The sequence below is a fragment of the Gigantopelta aegis genome, chromosome 4, assembly GCF_016097555.1.
Source record: "Gigantopelta aegis isolate Gae_Host chromosome 4, Gae_host_genome, whole genome shotgun sequence".
Classification (NCBI taxonomy): Eukaryota; Metazoa; Mollusca; class Gastropoda; order Neomphalida; family Peltospiridae; genus Gigantopelta; species Gigantopelta aegis.
The window spans coordinates 84,509,116-84,536,649 of record NC_054702.1 but is presented as its reverse complement, the minus strand read 5'-3'; the positions used below and the strand labels follow the sequence as shown (position 1 = coordinate 84,536,649).

General features: G+C 35.2%; 1 protein-coding gene and 1 long non-coding RNA gene across 4 annotated transcripts in view; one reads left to right on the top strand and one right to left on the bottom strand.

Moving 5' to 3' along the window:
• LOC121371265 (alpha-mannosidase 2-like) overlaps nucleotides 1–21,784 on the bottom strand; it is a 43,870-nt gene extending 22,086 nt beyond the window's left edge. The window contains exon 1 of one of the 3 annotated variants that reach the window (XM_041497021.1): nucleotides 21,665–21,784. The gene's annotated coding sequence lies outside the window, so the exon portion shown is untranslated. Of the gene's footprint in view, nucleotides 1–4,218; nucleotides 4,577–21,664 lie in introns of those variants that run through there. The other 2 variants (XM_041497019.1, XM_041497020.1) reach the window with 2 other exon arrangements.
• A 5,679-nt stretch (nucleotides 21,785–27,463) lies between these two features.
• Nucleotides 27,464–27,534, top strand: part of LOC121372365 — a 31,777-nt gene continuing 31,706 nt past the window's right edge. The window contains exon 1 of the long non-coding RNA XR_005957920.1: nucleotides 27,464–27,508. This is a non-coding gene — a long non-coding RNA (uncharacterized LOC121372365). The remainder of the gene's footprint in view (nucleotides 27,509–27,534) is intronic.

Genomic DNA, 27,534 nt, shown 5'->3' with positions numbered 1-27,534 from the left:
TAGGGGGGTTGAATCATGCTTTCCCTGGAAAATATATTGAAAAAAACAACCTTTCTTGAGCAGGGAGGGGTTTCGACTCCCGAAACCCTTCCCCTGCACATAAGCCTGGGTTACCATAAATTACAGACCAGGGGCCTAATTCACAAAGTTCTCTTAGGCTCTGCTAGACAACAAAGCATCCTCTTTGCAAGTCTTTTAGCATTGCACTGCGAGATCGCAACATTGCGAGAGTTTACTGAATTAGGCCCTAGGGACCAGTTTAATGAGCATGGTTATAAGCTGTGACAGGACAAAGCTGTATTATCCACTGCATGGTTACAGCCATGCACACCACAAAGTTATGACAACTCCGCTCTTTTGTGGCCACGATACCAAAATTGCAGAATTTCTCAACTGTGATGGCACAAGCCACACTATATTTAGCTGTGACAGGTACATGTAACCCCGGGATTTCCCTGTACATCTGATGCAAACTTCTACTTTGTTTCCACCATCACTTAGCTAAGCACTGGCACAGCCAGATTTTTTTTTTATTGGGGTGGTGGCCTCTCCTTCACACTTCTCATAATCTTGATGTATAGTCTAAGAAAAAACCTGCTACATTTTTCCATTAGTAGCAAAGGATCTTTTATATGCAACATCCTACAGACATGATAGCACATACCACAGCCTCTGATATACCAGTCATGGTGCACTGACTGGAATGAGAAATAGCTCACTGGACCCACCAACTTGGGTTCAATCTTAGACTGACTGCGCATTAAGCGAGCACTTTACCAATGGGCTACATCCCGCCCTTCTGTGGAGAACAGAGGTTCTGTCCTCGACATGTGGTATTTTATTATTACCGGTAAGTTACACATCACTAAAGGGATAAATACCTTTTGTAATTTTAACCCTTAATTAAAGAATTGTTTATTTTTTAAACCGTATGAAATACAGACTGTAAAAAGGTGCTGTACAGAAGTGAGTGAATCCCACTTGATCCATGCCAAGATTACCCCACCATTAACCAAGAAGATTATCAGCTACAAACAGCATGGGAAGATCCTTCTTATGCCTCTACAGCAGACACGTAACACTATACTAACAACACAGTTAGTAGTAACAGAGAAAGTCAGAGAAAATGTTCTTGGAGAAGCATGGCATACTCCATAAACAGGTGCAGATCTAATGGGAGGGTGCTGGGGGTTTGTACCTCCCAAACTTCAACATAGCAGAAAAATGCATTGTCAAATGGAAGAACACACACACACACACGCACACACACACACACACACACACACACACTATCTCTCTTCCTCTCCATCCGGCTGTGTATCTCTCTCTATCTCTCGAGATCTGTCTCTCTCTCTCTCTCTGTCTCTCTCTCTCTCACTCTCTCATTTTTCCCCCTTTCTGCTTTTCAATGCTCTAAAATAGTCCAGCTGTATGATTATATTAATTTAAATATAATGTATTTAAATTTTAAAAATACAGTCACACCAAATAAATAAATAAATAAATAAATGTACTTAAAATAGTCACACCAAAGGTTGTATATAAAATAGGTTAAGCTTCCTTGAAGGTACTATTACAGTGATGTGAGTCATAAACAACCCAGTTCATAATAAATGTGGGTCAAACTGAAGTATAAGAACATGCAAATCTATCAGTAGATGTATAGGTTTATCACAGTTGAAGACAAACATAACAAAGGTCTTTGAATGGTCAAGTTGTCCACAATTATTAATGTTTATATGACTATATAAATCAAATGTCACCATGCAGAGGGAGAGACGTCATATATTGCACTAACTGTAATGCCTGTGTGTGTTCATGGTTCCAAAAATCTTGGCAAAGAAAGAAAGAAATGTTTTATTTAACAACGCACTCAACACATTTTATTTACGGTTATATGGCGTCAGACAAATGGTTAAGGACCACACAGATATTGAGAGAGGAAACTCGCTGTCACCACTTCATGGGCTACTCTTTTCGATTAGCAGCAAGGGTTCTTTTATATGCACCATACCACAGACAGGGTAGTACATACCACTGCCTTTGATATACCAGTCGTGGTGCACTGGCTTCTTGGCACAGAGATCTTGAAAGTTTGTCTATATGTACATGCATGCATGCATGCTTATGTGATAATTTTATACAATTACATTTCATGGGTTTATGTTTTACTGATATTTTGTACAAAGGATTATTTATCCTTATCTCCAATATTTGTCAAAAAAAGAACAAAAGCCAGACAATAATAACTATTTATCTATATTACTTTTTAAAATGGTATAATACATATCAAAGTTATCAACATTCATCAAGTTCAATATAACTGGTACAAAGTTAAAGTTTGATTTGTTTAACGACACCACTGGAGCACATTGATTTATTAATCGTCGGCTATGGGATGTCAAACATTAAATGGTACAAAGAGTAATTTCCTGTCAAATGATGTTATAATAGATCCTAACAATCACTGCTTGTCCACGCTGGTAGTTTGCTGGGAATCGTTTCTTGTATAAAACAATGACTATTGTAGAGTTCAGAAAATAGTATTATTTGACAGACCGACTTGTGAAAAGAGTATATAACACCTAGCCCATCGGTTAAGGGCAGATCAATTATATCAGTATTACAGTACCACTTTTAAACCATATTGATTCACATGATGGTCATAAACAATTCCATAAGCCCCGATAATGGTGTGTCTATGTACATATACATAGAAGCACACACAGACAGGAATGTAAGCACACACAGACACACTGACACAGACACACACACACATACACACAGATGTGCGCGCGCGCACACACACACACACACAGAGACACACACACACACACATACAGACACATACACACACACACAAAAATACATGTTTTAAAGCTGCAATGGTGATGTTATTTATATTTAATTTTAATATAGATCTTACCATAGATACATACAATATATATTACATTCGAATACAATTATAGCGAAATTGACATATTAACAGAATTCCAGTTTGAGATATAATACATTTAGTTTACCATATAAGCAGAACGCTGACAAATGTATGTATTTTTTTAACTCTGCATTCTGAATATTGTTGCCAAACTGGTATAGGTACTGAGATTGCAACCGAGAACCAGCACCTACCCAAAGCAAGTTTTAACGACTCCATGGGTAGATGTAAATTAGCCACTACACTGACTACAAGTTACTGTCCTGGAAAGACAGCTCATGCAGATAGCAGGACAGTGTGCTTTAACCTTTATTGGATGTAAATGTAATCATGAAAATAGTCACAATGAATGAATGTGTTCCATAATAGGCAATATCTATTAATAGCAAAAACGATAAATTAAATCAAACTGTACTGGTCTTTGTATTTTGCACTTCTTCCAGCCAGTGCACCACGACTGGTTTATCAAAGGCTGTGGTATGTGCTATCCTGTCTGTGGGATGGTGCATATAAAAGATCCCCTGCTACTAATGGAAAAATGTAGCGGGTTTCCTCTCCAAGACTATATGTCAAAATTACCAAATGTTTGATATCTAATAGCCGATGATTAATAAATCAATGACAATGTGCTCTAGTGGTGTCATTAAACAAAACAAACTTTAACAAACTTTTTTTGTATTTTACATAAATTAGAGCCCTACCATACATAATTAAACAAATAAATTATAAAGAAATCCATTGTAACTACCAGTATTACTATTTTATTTATCTGCAATTATTGAGTGCATGATGTTTATTAAAATGTGATTTATATGCCATGAAAGGGAAAGTGTACCGCCCGTTCCCCCCATTAGTTATCGATCTAAAGAGGGACTTTTTGATAGGGTATATATAGAAAAGTGTGGCATGGGGCCCTAACCCTAACTCTATCCCTAACCCTAACCCTAACTCTATCCCTAACCCTAACCCTAAACTATTATAAATGATGGGGGGAACGGGTGGAGCTCTTGCCCACCAGTTACTTTTCTACTGTCACACATGTACAACATAGATGATACTACGATATAAAAAAGTTAAAGTTAGCTGCAGGTACATGTATATCTTCATACAGGTTTATATATAAGCATGTAATATCACCCATTTACTGCTGGAGCTAAAGATAATACATAAAACTAAAATAGGACAACTAATACAACAATCAGATCACATACCACAAAACAAACAATAACACGTTCTATAGTGATAGCTGAAAACTCAGGTATTGTGTGCATGTAACTAACCTGTGATTACCTGCAGGTGTCATGCATGAATCCGGCCACAAGATAAGACCATCACAACATATCTGCTGCTTAATACAAAGAACTTTCCATTTTCAAGTGAACACAGATAGACTTTGTAACTGGCGACAATTTGCCAACTACAGCTCACATGACCCGCTTGAATATATGCAAAGGACAACTGTGGGGCTATATATAAACTGGATGACCCAAGAGAAAAATCAATGGACTGTGGAAATGTACAGCACTGGCCTTCACCTTCCTGCCTGGCAGCCTTCACCTGTAGTTTGTTCAGGTATTCAGGAGATAATTTAAAAGGTAAGGATTTTATCTTGCGGCTATGTGCACATTGTTGCTGTCAAGCTCCTCTGTGGCAACTTAATTAATTTGTTGTGGCAAACATGTGGAGACAATTCATTTAAAGAGTGAATAAATAAAGACAAAATAACACTCATTATCTGTACAATTTTAATAGAAAAGAAAACAGTTGATTTAACTCTCTTCTTTTTATAATTGTTGAAGTTAAAAACTATATTAGTAGTAATTTAAGAAATAATATGTAGAGCACATACACAAGATGATGAATATTTAATGTTTTCCGTCCTTTTATTATTTTTTTAATATAAATATTTATTTTTTTAATATAAATATTCAAGTAAATCTATCAGGTTTCTCTGTGACAAAATAACTGCTTTATAAAAGTAAAATATGTGTGTATTATAAATTGCCTGTGAAGTTATTATTACTGTGATATTTTTGTGTTTTGTTTTTTGTTTTGTTTTTTGTTTTGTTGTTCTCTCACTTTTGTGTTACACAAATATATTTTGCTGTATATTCTTTAGACTATTTTTTTCGACTTTCTCAGTTTACTGAGGCTCCACTTGGTAACTGAACAATAGAAAAAAACGTCACAGGTCATGTAAGTACATTAATGCAAATGTACTAACAGTGACTTTGACAAACAAGTCCTGACAGCAGATAATACCTAATTTCCCCATGAACTATTCATGTCAGTACAATGTACTCACTAACATGGCTGAATGCAGTACAAATTAAGTTAGTGCAGCGCATGTGAAAGTGGTAACTACCACAAGGGATATAATTAATTAAACATATTAAAGGCACCGATCCCAGTTATATAGGCAGTGTTCCAAGGAAACCTGCTACAAATGTCCATTAGCATTAAGGGATTTTTTAATAGACAAGACAGCACATACCACTGCCTTTATGGCCATGTGGTAAATAACTCATATGATACATGGCTGGGGTCTGTGATGTAAGATCGATCCCCATCAGAGTGCCCATTAAGCCTATTTCTGTTCTAGCCAGTGCACCACAACGGGTATATCAAAGGCTGTGGTATGTGGTGTCATGTCTGTGGGATATGCATATAAAATATCACTTGCTACTAATGAAAAATGTCACAGGTTTCATCTCTAAAATTATGTCTCAAAATTACCAAATGCTTGATATCCAATAGCCAATGATTAATGAATTAATGTGCTCTAGTGGGTGTCATATTGAAAACAAACTTTATACTACTGCCTTTGATATGCTGGCTGTGGGGCACTTGTGGAATGGTGAAGAATCCAATGGATCTGCCAAAGGGGGGTTGATCCTATGACACGAGCACATGAGGCAAGCAGTTTACCTACTGACCTTTAGAAAACCTACCCTGAAGGAATTGGTTTTTCATACATTTTCCAGGCTCTGGGAGAGCAGAACATTTTATCAAATTATCTCCAAAAAATTCAAAATTATTTTCAATAAAATATCAGTCATTACACCAATTTTTTCCCACCAATTTATTAATTGCTGGCTAATATGGTGAATGGCAGAGCTAGGACTGATTTTAAAGACAGGACAAATATGTATATATATATATATATATATATATATATATATATATATATATATGTATGTGTGTGTGTGTGTGTGTGTGTGTGTGTGTGTGTGTATATATCAGTTCTTTGAAATGTGGTAAAACAATACCATTAAAAATAACCCATATGTTTCTTCCTCTTTTTTTTTGACATATAATTTCAAATCAACACAACTCAGTTATTATTTCTGTGAAGTATTATTAAAATAGGCTTATCAGATTTAGAGAAGATGAAGAAAATGTGAACTTTATGGACAATTTGATAAAAGAAATTCTGGTCAGTCAATATGTAGTGTATGCATGTGGCAGCGTTGGTACTTTAATACCAAGCTAGTGGAAATTTCCATTTATTTGGACTTGAGCAGAAGGTCATTGGTTATAGAAAGAGTTATTTGCAGGGCAATGCGCTCAGTTAAGCAATTTTCTTCTGGTCAGTAATCATAAGACTGGTCAGTAATCATAAGACCAAGGACTTAATTTGACAAAGAAATCAACATGTAGTAATGGAATTAGTGGACAGTATATTTATGAATATATTATACAAAGAACCTGCTTAGTCTGGATTTCGATTTTGTGTAATAAACTTAATAATATTTGTTACTTAAGTTGACATTTATCTATAGGAGAAAAAAAAATCTTTGTAAGATTTTTCATAAGCATCTTTCCAAAATGCATTTCCTTTTTATTTCAGGTAATTTTGTGTTTATATCAATTAATGGTTCAAGTACACTTTTCAGGACACTTTTCTCAGCATACATACATATACATCTGCGATCAGCTATCTGAGCTGTCTGCCCATGGGTGCCAGAGGCAGAGGTCATAATGGTTAGTGGTTATATTAGTTGTTACCTGTAGTACAATTTTACACCAGTCTCTCCAAATGAAAACTCAGTTTTGGTTAGAGCTATTATTGGGATATGAAAAAAAGAAGTTTTGTTTAACGACACCACTAGAGCACTTTGATCAGTTAACCATTGGCTACTGGATGTCAAACATTTGTCCATCAGTAACAAGGAATCTTTTATAAGCACATTCCCAGACAGGACAACACATACCATGGCATTTGATATGCCAGTTATGGGGCACTTGTTGGGATGGGGAAAAAACACTTAGAGAATGAGTTCACTGAGGGGATTTGCTTCTTCGCCATAAGCACCTCAGGCAAGTGCACTAGATCCCTCTCCTACTGAGATATGAATCTAGCACCACAAGCAATGCTACCAAAGGTGGTATTTCTGAAACCACAGGAATGAATATGTCATGGCCTTTGAAATACCAATCATTAAACACTGGCTGGAATGCGAAATAACAAAATAAGTCTACAGAGGGGAACTGACATACCCAAGATCAATCAACCCACTGAACCTCTATTGGGCTATTTCTCATTCCAGCCAGTGCATCACGACTGGTATATCAAAGGCTGTGGTATGTACTATCCTGTTGGATAAAAGATCCCTTACAGCTAATGGAAACATTTAGCAGGTTTCCTCTCTAAGACTATGTCAGAATTACCAAATGTTTGACATCCAATAGCCAATAATTAATAAATCAATGTGCTCTAGCGGTGTCGTTAAACAAAACAAACTGTTAACCTCTGGAATGGGCTCTTAACCACAGAATTACATGATGTTCTGTAAGGATGGAATCTGTGCATCGTGTGATGTCACAGCTCTCCAGGAGTGATGTTCCTGTGTGTTTGAGAGGTAAACAAGCCAACACCATCAGCACTAAGTAGCTCAAGTGTTTAACAAGAGGCACTGGAACTGTTTGACCTTATCTTCTGCTTCAGGGGAATTCTTTGATGGGAACAACTTCACCCCAGGTAGTAGCTTCTTGGAGTCTATAAACATCTAGTTAACATAGCATGTTATGCAACATGATCTGAATACCACGCACTTTCACAAGTTTACCCAATCAGAAGACATGCAGGAACTGCACAATAATACAGTTCAGTGTCTGAAGAAAATTCTTGTAGTTGCACATAAAGAAAAATGATGTATTCTGTGCAAAGATCCATTGACTACTTGGAACAGAACATTTCTGAGGGAACATTTCCAAGGGAACATTTCCAAATTGAAAAAAAAGAAGAAAAAAAAGGGTTTGTTTTGTTTAATTCTGACATAGTCAAAGAGAAGAAACCTGCTACATTCATTTCATTTCAACTTATTTTCGTGTTTATATCCAATTAAGGTTCAAGCACGCTGTCCTGGGCACACACCTCAGCTATCTGGGCTGTCTGTCCAGGACAGTGGGTTAGTTGTTAGTTGGTTAGTGAGAGAGAAGAGGGTGTAGTGGCCTTACACCTACCCATTGAGCCCTTGAGAACTCGCTCTGGGTTGGAGCTGGTACCGGGCTGCGAACCCTGTACCTACCAGCCTGTAGTCCAATGGCTAACCACTACGCCATCGAGGCCGGTCCTGCTACATTTTTCCATTAGAAGCAAGGGATCTTTTATACGCACCATCCCACAGCCTTTGATATACCAGTCATGGTGCACTGGCTGGAACTAGAAATAGTTAAATGGGCCCACCTACGCGAGCGAGCGCTTTAACACTGGGTTACATCCCGCCCCAAATTGAAATTATGCTCAAAATAAACTTAAAACAGACCTTATATTAGTATAAGCTCTCAAAAAATGTGTGCAGTTACATCTATATTTTGATGGAATTTACGAATCCATACTATTTATATAACACTGAATGATTACTTGAGCACTTATTGTAGCAATGCTAGCTAAGCTCTTTGCCAATTATTTCTTTCCTTCTTCAGTAACATTGTGGAATAATGTATTTTTTTATGGTAGGAATTCTGTATCATTAAAACATTGAAATGAGAAATAAATGTAACAGTAATTGTTCCTTCCTATTTTTATGATGGCAACAGATACTACACTATAATCTCAGAATGGACAGCTATAATGTAAATATATTTTATGATGGCAACAGATACTACACTATAATCTCAGAATGGACAGCTATAATGTAAATATATTTTATGATGGCAACAGATACTACACTATAATCTCAGAATGGACAGCTATAATGTAAATATATTTTATGATGGCAACAGATACTACACTATAATCTCAGAATGGACAGCTATAATGTAAATATATTTCATGGCATGTCCACATTCCACACTCAGAAGAATGTGCACAAATATTAGCATTACAAGTTTCAAACAATGGCAATAAATTTGTAATCATCCTTTAGATAACCCAAAATGAGTTTATGGTTATCCTACTAAGACAATAAACATATCCTACTAAGACAATAAACATATCCTACTAAGACAATAAACATAAGATATGTCACTGTTTGTTGTTCAGGGTACATTGTTGTATATTGTAAGATCCTTTATTGCTTTGTGTGCAAGTTTTTATGCCTGGTCGTTTTGGGATCAATCCCTGTCGGTGAGCTTATTGGGCTATTTCTCATTCTAGCCAGTGCACTATGACTAGTATATCAAAGGCCATGGTATGTGCTATCCTGTCTGTGGGATGGTGCATATAAAAGATTCCTTGTTACTAATGGAAAATGTAATAGGTTCATCTCTAAGACTATATGTCAAAATTACCTGTTTGACATCCAATAGCCAATGATTAAGAAATAAATGTGCTCTAGTGGTGTTGTTAAACAAAACAAACTTTAACTGTGCAAGTTTTGATTTATTAAATCAGTCTTAGGTGTGGCAGTCTCCTGAAGAAGAAGTCTGTTTTGTTTTGTTTAGCAACACCACTGGAGCACATTGGATGTCAAACATTTAGTAATTCTGACTCGCAGTCATCAAAGGAAACCTACTGCAGCAAGGGATCTTTTATATGTACTTTCTCATAGACAGGAAAGCACATACCATGGCCTTTGTCCAGTTGTGGTGCACTGGTTGGAACAAGAAAAAAAACAATCAGCTGAATTGATCCACCAAGACGGTTTGATTCTGTGACGCAAATATCTCAAGCGAGCACGCAACCAACTATGCTAAATCCCATCCCTATCTCCTGAAGAAAGGCAGTCCTACAGATGAGGCACAAAAGCAATCACAACTATGCCAAAATACCCTTTCAAGTTTGCCTTGTTCAGAGATACAGTTTATGGCAAAAGGTTTGTTAGATTTGTGACTGATTATTTATATTTAAGATTAATTATTATTAATTTGGGTCCAGCATTTTGTTCTGTAAAAATGTCACTGTTAATATAGTTCTAATACAGGCTTTATTGTTTAAATCATATTAAGTCTGTATTCCTCATTAAAATGCTTAAAAATGTTCACTATCAGATAGTATTTTTCAGTATTTTAGTTATTCAACATACAAAAAGATCTGAGCATTTTAACTGCATTTATTGACAATAATCAAATACAAACTACCAGCTTTTTTGTTTTACTTGTTTTCTAATTAAGTTACGGTTTAAGCTTAGTTCTTTGGAACATTTTAACTGCTACAACAAATGTACACCATGCAACAGTTAAATTGTTTGATAATAATACTGACAAACAGCTTAAGAAGCCAATTTTGGTAGCATTATCTCTCTTAAAGCAGCAGCTTTATGTTGATGTAAATAGCTTTTACAAGACGCAATTAAGCTCATTATGGAAAGTGGTTTTGGGAATCAACAGAAGGATGGTTGTGTAATTAATCAAGTTCTAATCTGAAGGCATCATATCTCTGATTAACTGACAAGCTTCATGTGGCACTCTTAACTGCCAACACATAATGATATGATTATCAGCATCCAGTTAAGGATCTGTTTGTTAATTAATGATTGACACATCTAATGAACATAACAGTTCTAATGGATGTAAATACTGTGATTTAATAACAGCAATCTGAAATTCGGTCATTCGTTTGATTGTATACAACACATAGCCATAATTAACCCTTTTGGATTGGACGAGGGAAGGGGGATAGGATTTATTGAGGAGTTAGCTAGCAATATGATGTCAAATATTATTACTAGAGATTAGTAAGACCACAAAAAGGTAATGGTTGGGGGAATTGGCAGTTGTCCTTTAGCTACCACATATCTACTACATGTATTTGCCACAGACATAACAATACATACCAGTACACAAATACCACCAGATGGAATGAAAAAAATCTTGTGTACTAGTGTACTTCAGAAGGCTATTTTACTATACTCAGATGGACCTAATTGCCCTCCCCAAAAATGTCAGAAAACATTTCATGAAAGGCTTTCTTTACAAGGACCATCCTGAAGTTATAGCTGTTAAAATACTTCATTTATCTACTGAAATGTAATACATCTGGGTAATAAAAAATATTGAAATATAAAGCATTATATCAGTGGCATCATTAAAAATATTTAAGATTCTCTTTTGTCCCAATAATTATTTCAATTTGACAGTTGGAAAGGGGAAAAAAATTGATGTGTTGTAGACAAAAATTTATTATGAGCTACTACAAAGATTACGGTAGGAAGATAATTAAAAAAATGCATTAAATATTCATCTATTCACATTCTAAGCATTAAAAAGGTAAATATATTGTACTTTCAATAAATGAAAAAGGCTCTACTGGCTAAAGATAGAATGGCTACAATGGCATAGTATGTCCCTTTAAGGAACAAAATTAACTGACCTACAACTACTTTCTAATCTACTATGAAATATTTGTTTAGAACATATAACTAAAATTAGCCTAGCAGGTTGTTGATGAATGTTGAGTCCCTACTTCTGGATATCTTCTATGGGTTTGAAATCCATGAAAACCGCTCAAATGGTTAAATTACTGCTCTTAAAAAGATCCCAAATATTGACAGATCAGCAAGCGCGATGCTAATTGCATGGAGCTATCAATGGGACACTTGAATGTGTGTGGTTGTGAGACTGTGTAAAGCACAAGATTCAATACTTGTGCATTTAGCAAGATGTTGGCACTTACCAACCTCTGCGTCTTCCTATTTGCAGATTAATGTAAAAACAAACAGTTCCACAAGAAGGAGAAACCTCTTCAAATGACTACCTCTATAATAAGCATTTTGCTAGTAATACGCATTTGGCTAGTAATAAGCATTTATAAATGTGTAACATGTACTTTCTATGCTGTCTGATCATCTAAAATAATTCAAACTGCCTTTAATTATTAGTATACCAATCAAAGTACAAAAAAGTTAAAAGTTTGTTTTGTTTAATAACACCACTAGAGCAAATTGGTGTAGTAATCATCAGCTATTGGATGTCAAACATTTAGTAATTTTTGAGTCTTTAGAAAAAACCCTCCAGTCAGAGGCACTGGATGGAAGGATGGGAAATTGAGTCAGAGAATGAGTCTACCGACAAGCACCTCAAACAAGCACTCTACTGGTTTAGCTAAATCCTGCCCCTCGATCAACATACAAATACCATTTTAATAAAGATTAATATTAAAGAATAAAGACCTTACCTGTTCTGTTGCTCTTTTATTTCTATTTAACACAAGTGAAACAAACACATTGACATCACCAGTCAAGTAAATATGAAGTTTCATTTTTATAAACGTTGTGTAGATATTATATAGCACCCAAGATATAATTGTAATGAAGAACAGTTCAACTTCTGTTATTTTTACAAGCAGTGATATCCTAACAACATTATAGTTTCTAATCTCTTCTTACAAATTGCAGAATAAACAAATGATAGTAAAAATCATCAGTCATGCTTAATTAAATATGAAACTGAAAATGATCAAATGACAGTCAGAGGTGGCAAACAAATGTACCGGTAAGTACTGTTGTGATTAAATGATAACTAATTTAGTGCCATATGAGTGATTTTCAGTCAAATATTGTAGATCTACACATTAAAAAATTACTTTTTTTCTATTTGTTTAAATGTTATTATGTGTATGAAATAAACAAAATGACATCGGTATAGTATGTTATCAAAAGGACACTGGTATAGTATTTTATCAAAAAGATATTGGTATAGTATAAATTGAGGCTGTTAAAAATACTGGTTAAATTAAGTAAGCTTTTGAAGCCTGGAATGGCCAATGAGTTTTCACAGGAGTGTTTTTATTTTCTTAGTAATTAATTAATTAATTTTTTTTGCACAAATGGACATTCTTTCTCAGTACTGTCTGATTACCATAACTGACATATAACCTGAACAATTATTATTAGTCTTACATCAAACTCTGATATGATAGAAGCCTAGATACTTTTATTGTTGTCTGAGTATCATTGTGCCTATCAAGTTGACAATAATAATCCAACCTGTTTTCCATAAATAGAAGGAACAAAAATACTGATGAAGTATTTTATTAGTTTCAGACTGAGAGTTCTGTGCAGAACACCTACTCCTTAAATTAAAATTCTGTCAATCTATTATTTAAATATTTTTGTCTTTATAATTTATAGAGAGTAGGACATAAAAAGTTTAAAAAATTCCTCGAGCAGGAGGGCACAGGCCATCCACCCACTCCCAGCCCCATCTGATTCCTATGGACTTGAATGGTAGTAAAAAATGGTAAAACATGCTTTTTTGTTTACATGGAGAATATTGCTGTGTCCTGATTTGTTTTTTTACTGCAACATCAAATATTTTAGTCTAGGTACAGCATGAATGCCATCCAAGAACCTAATACATGGCTTTTTGCAAGTGGGTGGCTTGCACCATGGATGCACAGGGGCTGGAATTCATACACGTGGCTGTGAACAGAAAGGAAATATTTGAAATGTCTTGTGGACAGGTGGTTGTAATACTAGCTGCTTCTTATACTGGATTTGATTTATGAATGCAGATTCTGAAGAAAAAAATGGAAGAAAAAAAAACGAAAACGAAAACTCTGAATGAGATGTCTGCCATCTTGAGATCAATTGCACTGATGCCGACGGACACTTGTGATACACCGGAGCAAAAAACTCTCATTCAGTTCTCAGAGTGAGAGACTTTAACAATATTTCTGGAAAAACAATCAGTTCCAAACAACATATGTTTTGATCTCGAGTGCAACCAAGTTTCAATCTGAGCATGATTTAAGTCGGGTGAACCTTGCTCGTTCTGACATTTGCAGACAGTAATACGAGCAAGATATGGCACATTTATGTCATTAACAGAGTCGTATTTGTACAAGCCAGCCATTGGGGTAATACTGGGAACATACAGTAAATAAACAACACAGACCGTTATAACAGATGGTAACAAGTAATAATCAGATTCACATCGGTTACTATAGCGCATGATCTTCAAACAACTCTCATCAAGTAACAGGAATCTGTGCAGGATTAACTCTATTCATGCATTCATGTCTTGGTGCTCTTAAGACTCAGGTTTCTGTAATTTTTTAATTATTACTGAAACATTGCACAAGATACTGAAACATTTTGTATGGTAGATGCAGGCCTTCAGTAAATTAAAAACGATACATTGGAACATTTAATTAGCTACATATAAGCCAAATGTTTTTGAAATCCTTTTGCAGTTGTCTTAACAGATACATGTAACACATGGAAGTCTTCATGAACTAACACAAGATAAAAACATCAGTAATTCCCCACTTTTAAAATGTATCTAACGAGCAAAAGCGAGTTTGATACATTTTTAAACGAGTTGTAAGATAAATGATATCTAATGAACATGACTCATGTATTATCCTGGCGTCATATGTTTTCGATATGATCAGCAAAAAATTAAAATATAATAAAAACAATACTTCGTACATACAATAATACTTTACCTTTCTCAAGTCACATTAGTTTATTGTGAAAAACAGTGATAATTTCCCATGAACGCCAAGTTTTCATCCAAAACAAACTAGCTGCTAAGTCGCACAGGTGTTTCCGCTATATTTTCACAAACGTCATATGTTTTAGATAGTTTCATTGGCTGTCTATTTTTGTCCTTGTTACGGTAGTGTAGGGTCTATACTCCGTGCAATAATTTACATAAAAATCTTCTTTTGAAAATAAAATCATGAAATGTTTGTAACTCGTAAAAAATATTGAATAATTTTCAGACCAATAAACAGTGTTCACTGAAAACATATTTACATTAGGTTTTCATCATAGGTTAATGTCTAATCATCTTGTTATACGTATTAACGGCACCAAAATTCAGATTGTCACCTTAAGTACTTTGACAGCAATACAGAACTATATACATGTATTTTCAAAAAATCTAATTTCACCAAACCACCCTTATTTGTAGTAAATGTAAATGCACATGTAAACATGCCCCCACCAGAATTACCGAAAAGAACTTTGCTGTGAATGACATGAGGTAACCCAACCAGCCTTCCATAAATTTTATTGTTTAGTGTAATGATACACGTGGTATATCTCTAACTTTGGCAGGTCAGATATCGGTGTTGCAGACGATAACTTTGCAGGGATTTGTGATAACTGGATTTCGCTATGTGAGGCATTTCATTAGTACCAAAATTTTGCATTACGAAAAACTGATAACATGCACACTATTTATGGCATTATAATTAAAACAAAGTTGGCAGCTTGACTTAAAGCATTTTTAATATTGAGAGAAAAAACACACTTAGTTGTTTATGTTCAGGCTGATAGTGACATAATATCTCGCATAATCTCGCGATACATGCAGTTGCAAACAAAGTTATCAAAAACATATGTCGATCGAAATTGTATGACGGTACGATACTAAGTATTCTATTTCTTACATATCCTCAAAAACCAGGTTTTAAGCAAATTTTAACATCGTTTTCGACTAAAAGTTATTTACAGCCTTTGCACTTGTAGCTAACTTACATGTCACAGAAAAATGATTGTCAGGTTAACTATATGTCACAGTGTAATTGATTTCGTATTTTCATTGGATGTATGGCATTGGTGACCTGGTCATCACCTAGGAGCAGCCAGTCGTATGTCTTGAAATTGTTAACATATGTGCGTGTGTAAACAAGTATATGTTATCAAAAATAACAAATGGTGTTCTCACCAACTGGGGTGTAAGAAACCAACAATTATACAATTAAAAAAGTGCAAAAAGTTGGTGTATTTTTAAATCCCATGTATTTTTCTTTCATAAATTAGGCAGTAAAATGGCACAACCTTATTTGTAGCTCGAGGATCTAAATACAGGAATCAAACAAGATTTCTCATAAAAAGCCTGCACATATACTAAAGAAATGTTTTATTTAACAACACACTCAACACATTTATATGGCATCAGACATATGGTTAAGGACCACACAGATACTGAGAGAGAAAATCTGCTGTCACCATTTCATGAGCTACGCTTTTCAATTAGCAGCAAGGGATCTTTTATATGCACCATCCCACAGGACAGCCTATGTTACACTAGTTGTGGAACACTGGCTGGAACGAGAAATAGCCCAATGGGCCCACCAACAGGGTATATTGTGAGAGGCATATATATATATAATACAATGGATATTTCATTAAATATTTTCTTATAGAAATGTTATAATATAAATACTGAGAGACATATCCATATACATAACACAAAGAGTACTTCACTGAAAATTTAATTTGTTTTTAGATTTGAACAAAATCTTCTTTCAGTTACAGACTGACTTTAACATGCATCATGTGTATCGTCGCTGTCAACTCTGGGCCAGAGTCTGGCACTTCAGATTCGTCATAGTTGCATTATGTAATCTAGTGGGAAGACATTTTACAATTCAGAGGTGTTATTAGAACTAAATTGGATAGTTATATATATGGCAACACTGAATGGCAATACACAGCCTGTTGAATTATCGGCAACACACTTCATAGCCATTACGATGACAACAAACACTATAATAACACATCATTTTATAAACTCCATGTGCTTTTTCAACAAAAAACAAGTCTTACTTCGGCGAAGGTTAAACAGTCGGGACAATTCGGCCTTTTACATTCTTGGAAAGCGAAAGTAGTCGACATTTTCCGAATGAGAATGAGTTACTTCCCTTTATTTATTTTGGCAAAACGGGATCGATTTTTTTTATATGCTTACAAAAAATGTCATTTAACAGGAGAAATTGTCTCCTGCACGGGGGATGGAGATTTGATCAAATACCAGGAGACTGCCGCGGAATCCGGGAGGGTTGACAGGTCTGGTTACAGTTGTTACCAATATGTCATTTGTCTGCATGCTCAATATATATAACATTTCTATATGAAAATAGTGTAAAATACCCATAGGGTTATTTATGCCTCTCAGTGTACATGCCAAAAAATGAAGTATTGGTAAAAACTGTAATTTAAAGGAATATTGTTAAAATTTTATAAAGATCTAATAAAATGTGTTTAAGCAACAAAACAAAAACAAAAATAATAATCACTTGCTTTTTTAAAGGAGACAAGTGCAGGTTATCCACATGTAAAATGATTTTCAAATGCAATGCTGCTGTTGTTGCAACAAATTAACACTTGAGTTGTTTTCTTCTTTTTCCACTTTACTTGCATTTCATTCTATTATTTTATTCTATAATTTGAATAATATCCTTTATTAATTACAGCTGTTACCAATACATAATTTGTCCACATGTATCTGATATGAAATTTATATATAAAAAAAAATATTCAATGAAATATTCATTGTATTATTGTATACACTGGCTTAGGAAGCTGGAGGGGGAGGGCAAGGGAGGCATATGCCCATCCCCACCCCCCACTTTGTAGCAGCAGCGATGGTTTTTATATATTTATATACAGTCGACCTTCGATAACTCAAACTTCAAACATTCGAAAAACTCTATCTCTCAAAGTAATTTTTTGGTCCCACCATAAAAAATTAAGGGATATTGCACTTCAAAAACTCGAAGTTTGTGGAGTGACTGAGCCTTTTAACTGTACCGGTAATACTTTAAAGAAAAATTAATTGTCACCCAAGCCAAGCATGAGTGCCCCGACTGGTCTCGGCTATCAATGATACACGTGGTAATTACAGAATAATAGATCGCCGACTATGCGGAACGAAATGATCCTACATGCCTGCATTTGGTTGTCGGTGTTTGTACATGGCAGCGGGCCTCATTACACAAAGTACGGATAGTCTTGTAATCTTCAAAGAACTGTTGTAATAACAATTAACGCTGTTTGTTTTTTCTCTTAAACGAGTGAATCATGTCAAATTTGTTATTTGCTATTTAAGTGTGAATTCAAAATGATTCATTACTAGTCATTTAGTTATGTTAGAAACTGATACATCAGAGATCGAGCAATCTGGGGAAGGACCCGGCAACAGGGGGATAGCCAGATCGGTTAATAGTCACGCTTTCTTGTCATCCAAACAATCCAGCGAAGGGCCCAGAAATGGGGGGATAGCCAGATTGGAGACAGAAAGAAACGGTGTGAAGAGAAAATTAACGGTAAAAGACATCGAGACGAAGTACAAAGCGGTAATAGTGGTAGAGGCAGGTAAAAAGACAAAAAAACTAATTGCTATTGACTTTAGTATCCCCCAAAGTACACTTTCAACCTGGGTTAAAAACAAAATTTCATGTAAGAACATGAAATCAGGAATACAGTGTTTTGATTTGTTATGTTATGTCCCACTGTTAGTGAGGGTTTTTTTAAATGATTTTTGTGATTTACAATAATTTTGCTATTTATATTGTGTATTTTTTATTTGGTAAACAAACGTACTTAGTGCTAATCGACATCCAGTATTTTAATTTATTAATAAATACAATAAAAGTACATAGAGATGTACGTCAAATTGATCGGATTTATCATATACACAGAAAAGGAATGTGCTAACATCTGTATGTTGGGGACAGGGATGGAGCAGCAAACGTGTCTTCCGATATCAACGAAATGATAATACTACAATGCAGTTTCACTTTGCCTGAAACTCAAACTATTTCGTCGTCCCCTTCAACTTCGAGTAAACGAAGTTTGACTGTATATATATATAGTGAAAGCTCTCAAAACAGGACCCTCTGTAAACCGGAATTCCCTCAAAACTGGATGTTTTTCATGGTCCCTTTTTAAATATCTGTGCAGAAACGGACCTCTCTAAACCGGATACCTCTTAAAACAGACTTTTTACTTGGTCCTTAGGGTGTCCAGTTTAGAGGGATTTCTCAGTGACTGTATATAGATATAGATATAGATATATATAGATATAGATATAGATATATAGATATACACACATACAAATGTGTGTGCACCCCCACCCCCCTCAACTTTTTGGTACCTTTCTATGCCTGTGATTGTATACATACGTCTGTATTTTTTCTGCTTTATTTTACAGTAAATATAAGACAGAAAGAGTAACACACAATGGAAGTCACATTTGTAGATATAATGCGCATCAGTTACATAGACACATTATCAAGAGGAAACAAAATACTGATAACAAAAAAGTATGAGTAGACATATCACACAGAGGTCCCATGTGTTTGTAATCAAGCAGATGTTTGTAATAACTCAAAATGGCTGTATCTGAGCTAGACGTGTGCACAACAATTAGTCACTTAGGCAACTTCAAACATCAATATCATAAGCTGATGTTATATTTAGTATATTCATTTCCTCTAGCTGTGATTACATACAGTCCAGGGTGTTGTAAAAATAATTGGTATACCTGACTAAAGACAGATCAAATTTAATTAATGGTCCATAGTATTTCGTCTGTTTCAACTTTTTACCTACTTAACTGAAGTTCAGTTTCTATTTTTTACCTTTCTTCAAATCTAGGGAGCATAGGTCTAAAGTGCATGTTTCAAATGTTTGTATAATGTTTGGTTTAAAACAGGCCTCACTGCTCTGATGTATATTTTTTCCATTATAAACTAAGTACAGTGAAACCCCTCAAAACTAGACCCTCTGTAAACCAGAATTCCCTTAAAACCAGACGTTTTTCATGGTCCCTTTTTATATATCAATACTGAGAAGAACACCTCTAAACCAGATAGCACTTGGTTCTGGCTAGTGAATGTTTGGTCTGGCCTAGTGGACATTATCAACACTAGCTTCTGTGAGGGCTAGTGACTATTTCTCAAACATGTGTCTAACTCTACAATCCATTGTAATCCTATTAGCAGCACAACACTGGTAGATGAATATTTCTCAGAGACATGCAGCAGTAGTTTTCTAGATATTTTATTAATACCATTGCACTTTAATTAGCATGATGGCAAACAACTGTGTTGCTGTTCTCTTTGATGTGTGTGTGTGTGTGTGTGTGTGTGTGTGTGTGTTTGTGTTTGTGTGTGTGTGTGTGTGTTTGTGTGTTTTAAAGGTTTAAAACAACAAATATACATGTAATTTAGCTTTCTTGCTAATGGAACATGATTTAGTTCAGTGACCCTTTCGAGCTCTACAAAGATAAGTCTCCATCAGGTAATGCACATCAATCAACATCAAACCAGAATTGGAATTTTGCAGCCGATTCTATGCTGTATCACTAAAAACTCATCAAGTTCCATGCAATTACCAAGGCTGGTAATAAAATATAAAATACTGCAGCATGTCAGAGCTATATCTGTCATCAAAGTGAACAATGTGGTATATAAGTTATGCTTCACAGCCATCTACAGCCGAAGACATTACTTGGTGGAAAAAAGCATAAAGAAGATTGCATGTCATATTGTATTTTTTTCTGTTTTGTTAATGTAAATTCTTTTACATCTGCTGACAAGTGTATCTGTTAATTGCTGTGTTCTTTAACCATGACAACGATTACATCTGCGTGAAAATATATCCAAATTTATTATCTATAAATGCATCCATACGACCTCTTCCTACTGATCCAATCAATTTTGTTTCAATGCAAATGCTTTTATTGGCCAAATTAATTTTAAGATATTGTTTAAGTTTTCAATTTAAAAAAAACAAATTATTAATCATTTCTGCTAAATAATAACCAAAAGATCTTATGTATCAATTCATGTAGCAATTAACAGCCTACATCCATGATATATTTATTTATTACAACAATTTGTATATCTTGTGTTGTTTTTGTTTTTTTTATAAATCTGACTTTTTCATTAAACTTGGTGGGCCCAAAAGTATATGAGTGGCAGCTTGTGTGGTTAGGTATACTTTTCAGTTGTTTTTTTAATGTATTATTTTCTGCCATTTACCAGATAATATTATAACGGAGCGCTGGATACACGTGCATACAATCTGAAAGACAGGGTGTAAGGGAAGCAGCATATGACTGATGCTATCAAATCTCACAGATGTTGTGGTCTGTACACATGCTAGACCTTGCAATTGCAGAGAAACTGCCTGATAAAGTATATCTCAGAATTGTCTCAGCTGTTAGTGTACATCAGTGAGAAGAATGATAGATCCACAGTTTAAAACATACATATAAAAGGTGCAGGTGTGCCTGTATATATACAGACACAAAGAAAACATATTCACTAACACTGATTCATGAGAACAGTTTTAGAATATGTTTCCTGCACCTGAAAGATATATATACCTTGACAGCTTATTTTGAATTTATCAGTATATTTATCAGTATATTAGTCATGTCAAATGGGTGATGTCAAGGTTTTTGTTTCGGTTTTTTCATTGTAAAAAAAATTGTTTTAGTGATAAAAAGAAACAATTGGTCAAGTATATAATAATAAAATAAAAAAAATTCCAGTGCATTATATAGAAATGTCATAAGATTAATGAAAAGTTACTTTACCTTGGGCTATAGATGAGCTGAAGTCATTCTGATGGAAGCTTTGTTTACTCAAGTTAGCATTCAGAGAATCGAATCACTCTTCAACGCTTTCACACTGCATGAACTACTGCAAGATTTCCTGCAACATAAAAGAGGAATATATTCTCTCTGGTTAACCTTCTTGATAACACAGGAGTAGACCACTTCACGCTCATACTAAGTAATACTGTCTTACTCTAGAACAAGGAAGCTACAAGAAAACTCACTTAGTAAATATTCTGGAAAAGAACTCAAACTCAGTTTTATAATAATAACATTTTCTTTATCAAGATCCTTTATATCCTTTTAATACCACAGCAGAGCGTTGACATATTTTTTTAGTAAGATTGGGCCATAGAAGAAAGCTAATTTGTGTCAATCAGTGTGGAGAAGTGATTGTCCAACTGGAGGAGACTGTAGCTATAAAGCAGACGTGAAGCTCTAGAAGCAGGCAGGATGAATGTGTAGAGATGGAACCAACAGGCAGTTGATGTGTTCAAGACGAGGTAAAGCTGGCTTCAAAAGTCTTATGCAATCATCTGCTACTGGAGAGTGTGCCAATGGAAACAATTACATCTCTCTCTTGACAAGATTACTTTTTTATTCACAAAATGTGATTTGTAAGTTGTTCTGGGAAATTTCTACTCTTGAAATATTCAGATTTGATTAGAGTGTATGATTAAAAAGTGATGGACCAAAATGAAATATGATGATATAGTTTGCAAGTATATTATAATTTCAATTCAGTATATGTAAGATGAGGGGAAAAGTCTGAAAAGTTTGCTTCAAAAAAACAAGATACATGTATATTCCAAAAAAATACTGTAAATTGAAACACCAGCAATCAAATTAAAATTAGCTCCACTATTACATGTGGATCTAACACCAGCCAGTTGGAGCTCATGTCCACCAATCAAAACCTTACTTGCAGAATCCTGCCAGTGATTTAAAAATAATTTGAAAACATTCCGAATTATCCTGAGGGTATACGACATGTTTCGTGTGAATCACGAATGCCTTAAAACATGTTTTATTTTATAAAATAAATAATTTGTAATGTAAAACTGAAGACTGATTTAGTTGGGGTTTTTTATAAATAAATAAATAATTTTTAATGTAAAATTGAAGACTGATAACCCACCCCATACGTACTGGTATGGTTCGCTGTACTGCGGCCACTAAAATAGACTCGTCCGATATTTTTAGAATTTGTATGCTCCCAAATAACATTATAAAAGGCGAAGTGTGATTGGTCAATATTTAAATTATTATTTACAGACGAAATGTTACCTGGACATTGGGGACTACGCAGTGTTGTTAGTTTTAAATCACTAGCAGGATTCTGCAAGTAAGGTTTTGATTGGTGGACATGAGCTCCAACTGGCTGGTGTTAGATCCACATGTAATAGTGGAGCTAATTTTAATTAGATTGAAACACCAGAATCTATAAAGCTTAACATGAATAAAAAAAACTAGTCTGCAACCTCTCAAAGACCTCAACAGAAAACCCACTCCTGTATTTAACTTCCATTTATTTCTTGAAAAATGTTCAGTTACACTATTATATTACCCACTTCTTTATAAATTTTATAAACAAATTTTATTTTCTGGGATTACTTGCTCTTCTTTGTTTACATTTTTGTGCAACAAAGTGTGATAACGTTTTTGTTTGTTTTTTGTCTCAAGTTTTTCCTTTACTCTCTTCCCTGTGAGTGTGTTGAGCTATATATGTATCTGTAAACAGGTGATCTTTAAATAAAAAATGTTTTGAAAAAAATAATAATAATACTACAGCAGAAAGCATAATTCATTCAACTGTAAAGTTTAAGTTGGACCTAAACTCTTAGGTACAATCTCACAAAAAAGTAAAATTAAATGAACCCATGATGGATTTATTAATCCTAACTTAATATATGACCCTTGCCCTGCCACGGTTCCTGTGGTGAAGATACTGGACTGATAGCGAAGCACACAAAATTAAAAGTGAGGCAGAAGGATTCATTGCTGGTGCCACATTAATGCCAGTGATGCAGATACAGTTACGATGTATAAATATTTACATACAGCTGTAGTTGGGAACAGTGAGGTCTGTTATTCAAACCAGAGTCTATCAACGCATCCAAATGACATTTTTATTTAAGTAGTATCACCAAAACCCGATAGTTAAGAAAATTTTGTTTATCATTTCTGCAGAAGAGATATTTTTTTATTTAATTTTAAATGAGTGCTTGACCTGTGTGGGCATTTGGGGGGTTTTCAAGCAAAATCCTAGTGGAGTTCTTGTTTGAGTATTTTCTCACAAGTAAAATATTAGTAAGGGTTAGTGTGTGGTCGACAGCGACATTAAGTGACTTCTCCATTTGTAAGTAATTTTCATTTGATAGCATTTTTTCATGAGGATAACTTAAGTTACTTTGGTAGGGTAGTCTTCCATTTGTATGGTATTTAAAGTAAACTAAGCATTTAGATTTAAGTCCTAATTACACGAGGGTTTTGTTTCCACATTATAAGTATAGTTTTATGGATTTGTCACATTAAACCTGTTGTAAGTGTTATATCAATACAACTAATACACAAATTATTGGTAAATCAAAATTAAGTCAAACAAGCTTATCTGCTAAAACATTTGTAACAGGTATGGTTGGCATGTATGGAATTATGGGCCTTCAACCTCAAAGCCTGGACCTTCAACCTCAAGAGCCTGGGCCTTCAACCTCAGAGCCTGGACCTTCAACCTCAGAGCCTGGACCTTCAATCCCAGAGCCTGGGCCTTTACCCATGACAGCATAATGAAATAGCTTAAGAAGAGAAGAGTATATCCACTAATCCATAATAGTATAGCAAATGCAATGAGGGTGTCATACACTTGTTAATAGATGGGGAGGATTTGCTTTGACATGTTCATAATCATGCTGGCACGTGTTAAAGGGTGGGTTTCGGAGGTCAAAACACCATGTTGCTCAAGCAATTTTTCTCTTTTTCTAATGTATTTTTCGGGGGAGTATTACTTGACCCCCCCCCCCCCCCCGAAACTTCACTCACTATAGTCTAGACCACTCCCAGGCACGGATGCAGGATTTCTGAAAGGGGGGAGGGGGGGTCCAAATGTGATGACTGATCTCTCCTTTTACACAGAACAGTTCATATAATCAAATTTCCCCTTAAAGGTTATGGTTGGTTTGGGGGGGGGGGGGGGTCCGGACTGCTGGAACTACCCCCCACCCACCCCGATCAGTTTCTGCTTCCCTGCATAAATGTCTGCACATGCATGAAGGTTAAAAGTGCCAGTGGCTAGAGGTATACACTGCATACTTTTTTAAAACTTATTTTTCATGCTTATATCCACTTGTATTGGTTCAAGCATGCTGTCCTGGGAGAACATACCTCAGTTATCTGTGCTGTGTGTCCAAGACTGTGAGTTAGTTGTTAGTGATTAGTAAAAGAGAAGAGGGTGTAGTGGTCTTACACCTACCCATTGATGGCATAACCACGACCCCACCGAGGCCTGTATATAGCATACAGGTACATACAGTACTTAAAATCATGTACGGAGTACTGGTGGTTATGAAAATAAAACCCACAACAACAGCAAGACAATAGAGGATTACTGAAAGAAATCAATCCCAGACATCTATACCTCCTTTTGCATTTAATATTACTTTCATATATTTAACAGTTAAAACACCCAATAGCCGATGTGTATTTTTGTGCTGGAGTGTCATTAAAACATTCATTCATTCATTCCTTTTGCATTTCATGTAGATACTCTACCACCAGACTACGTCCCATTCCCTGAATAGTTTATGGTTAGTTGGCAAGATACAGAGGTTACAATGTGTATTGTAAAGGCTCACTGTTTTTTCACTATGTTTTGTAATAACAAGAGTAAACCCTATTGCTTATCACCGTGACTTGCTCAACCATTATCTCCCCTCCAGACCTTTACACTGCAACCAACACCTCCTTCAAACAGATAGTGTATCTTGGGTTAGACTGGCGGAGAATCAGTGTCATACTTCACTGCTGAAGTCAGCACTAATTGGAAAATACACTTGTAAGAACCAAGTACATTAAAATAAAAGGTGTCTTGATCAGCATATTTTAGAGTATGGCTATTTGGAAGGACATATTTTAATTACGGTTAATTGACATTAGCATATGAGTAAGGACCACACAAATAATGAGAGAGGAAACCTGATGCCACCAACCTAATGGGCTACTCTTTCTAAATAGCAGCAAGAGATCTTTTATATTGAGCATCCCGCAGACAGGATAATACATGTATATATATCACTGCCTTTGTTATACCAGTTGTGAAGCACTGGCTGGAATTAGAAATGGCCCAATATAGGCCCAACAGGGATTGATTATAGACTTTACCACTGGACTACAAGTATTTGGTGTCTACTAACATATATGTGTAGCTACTACACGAGAGACGAAACCCACTATCACCACAGGCTTCTTTTATATGCACTTTCCCACAGACAGATCTCCATCATTGGTCCCATTGGGCTATTTGTCATTCCAGCCAGTGCAACACGACTGGTATATCAAAGGTTGTGGTATGTGTTATCCTGTCTGTGGGATGATGCATATAAAAGATCCCTTGCTACTAATAGGAAAATGTTGCGGGTTTCCTCTCTAGACTATACATGTCAAAATTACCAAATGTTTGATGTTCAATAGCTGATGATCAATAAATCACTTTTGTTTTCCCCAAAGACAGGACAGTATATGTCATAGCTTTTGATGTACCAGTCCTGGGACACTGACTGGGAAAGAAAAAAAAAACTTAAGTCGATCAAGGGCAATGGATCCTGTGACCCGCCCCAAGTCCATTGAAGAACAAGAACTATATTGACCATTCATTGACAAGTGACTTACGTACACAACACGTTGTAATTATTGTACAACGGAAACCAGACAAAGCTGCTTGTGGTGATATTTCCAGCCAATCTGGGTGTCCGGCAAATCAGCTTATAGTTATTAATAGAAAACAAGCTCTTCGCATCATTAAGGCTGTGTAATGATAAAACACTAGCAGGTTTTTTCGGTCAATACTAAAGTTAAATAAGAAACATTTGATGTATGACCATCTAGAAATTCAAAGAACTCAATCGGTAATCATTGATTGGTGTGTTTTATATTTGTACAAGTGTAGAATATTTTGTTTGATGAGATTAGGAAGAATTGTTCCAATATAAAGTGAAACATAGACTTTTCATTGTTAATTTTTGTTTTTCAGTGTGTTCATCATTTTTAAATATTGATGGCAAGATGATTACCAAGCAAGTAGCCTACTGCAGGTTCCATGTACTCCTGGCTCAACTGTCAAATGGTGCCATTACTTATGTTGTTGCTACACAAAATACAAAAGTTAATAGAACTGGAAGTTGATCATATTGCCATTTACACACCTATGGTTGACGACAATCACTTTTCGCACCCTTGTTTTGGGTTCGTACACAATAAATATAGCGTATCTAACCGTAATTTCACTTGAAATCCATATTTCGTAAAAGGTAAAAAAAAATCATCACAAGATTTTCTTCAAACACATTCAGATGCGTTAGTAATGTTCAAACAAAAAAATTTCAATAGCAAGTTTGCATTGGAATTTTTCCAGCATTCGTAAAACGGAAACATCATGTACCCAGTGTATGGTTATTGTAAGGCGATTCAAAGTGGCGTCATTGGAATACTGACGTCATTCAAATTTAAAATTAGCTATATTATTACAATACTTCACAACATTAAAATAAAAACTGGTCTACTAACCTTGACCCCTGTCGAATTTCTATGAAAAGCGGACGTTGTTTACAGGTTGGTATTTTGTTATTTTTCATAAT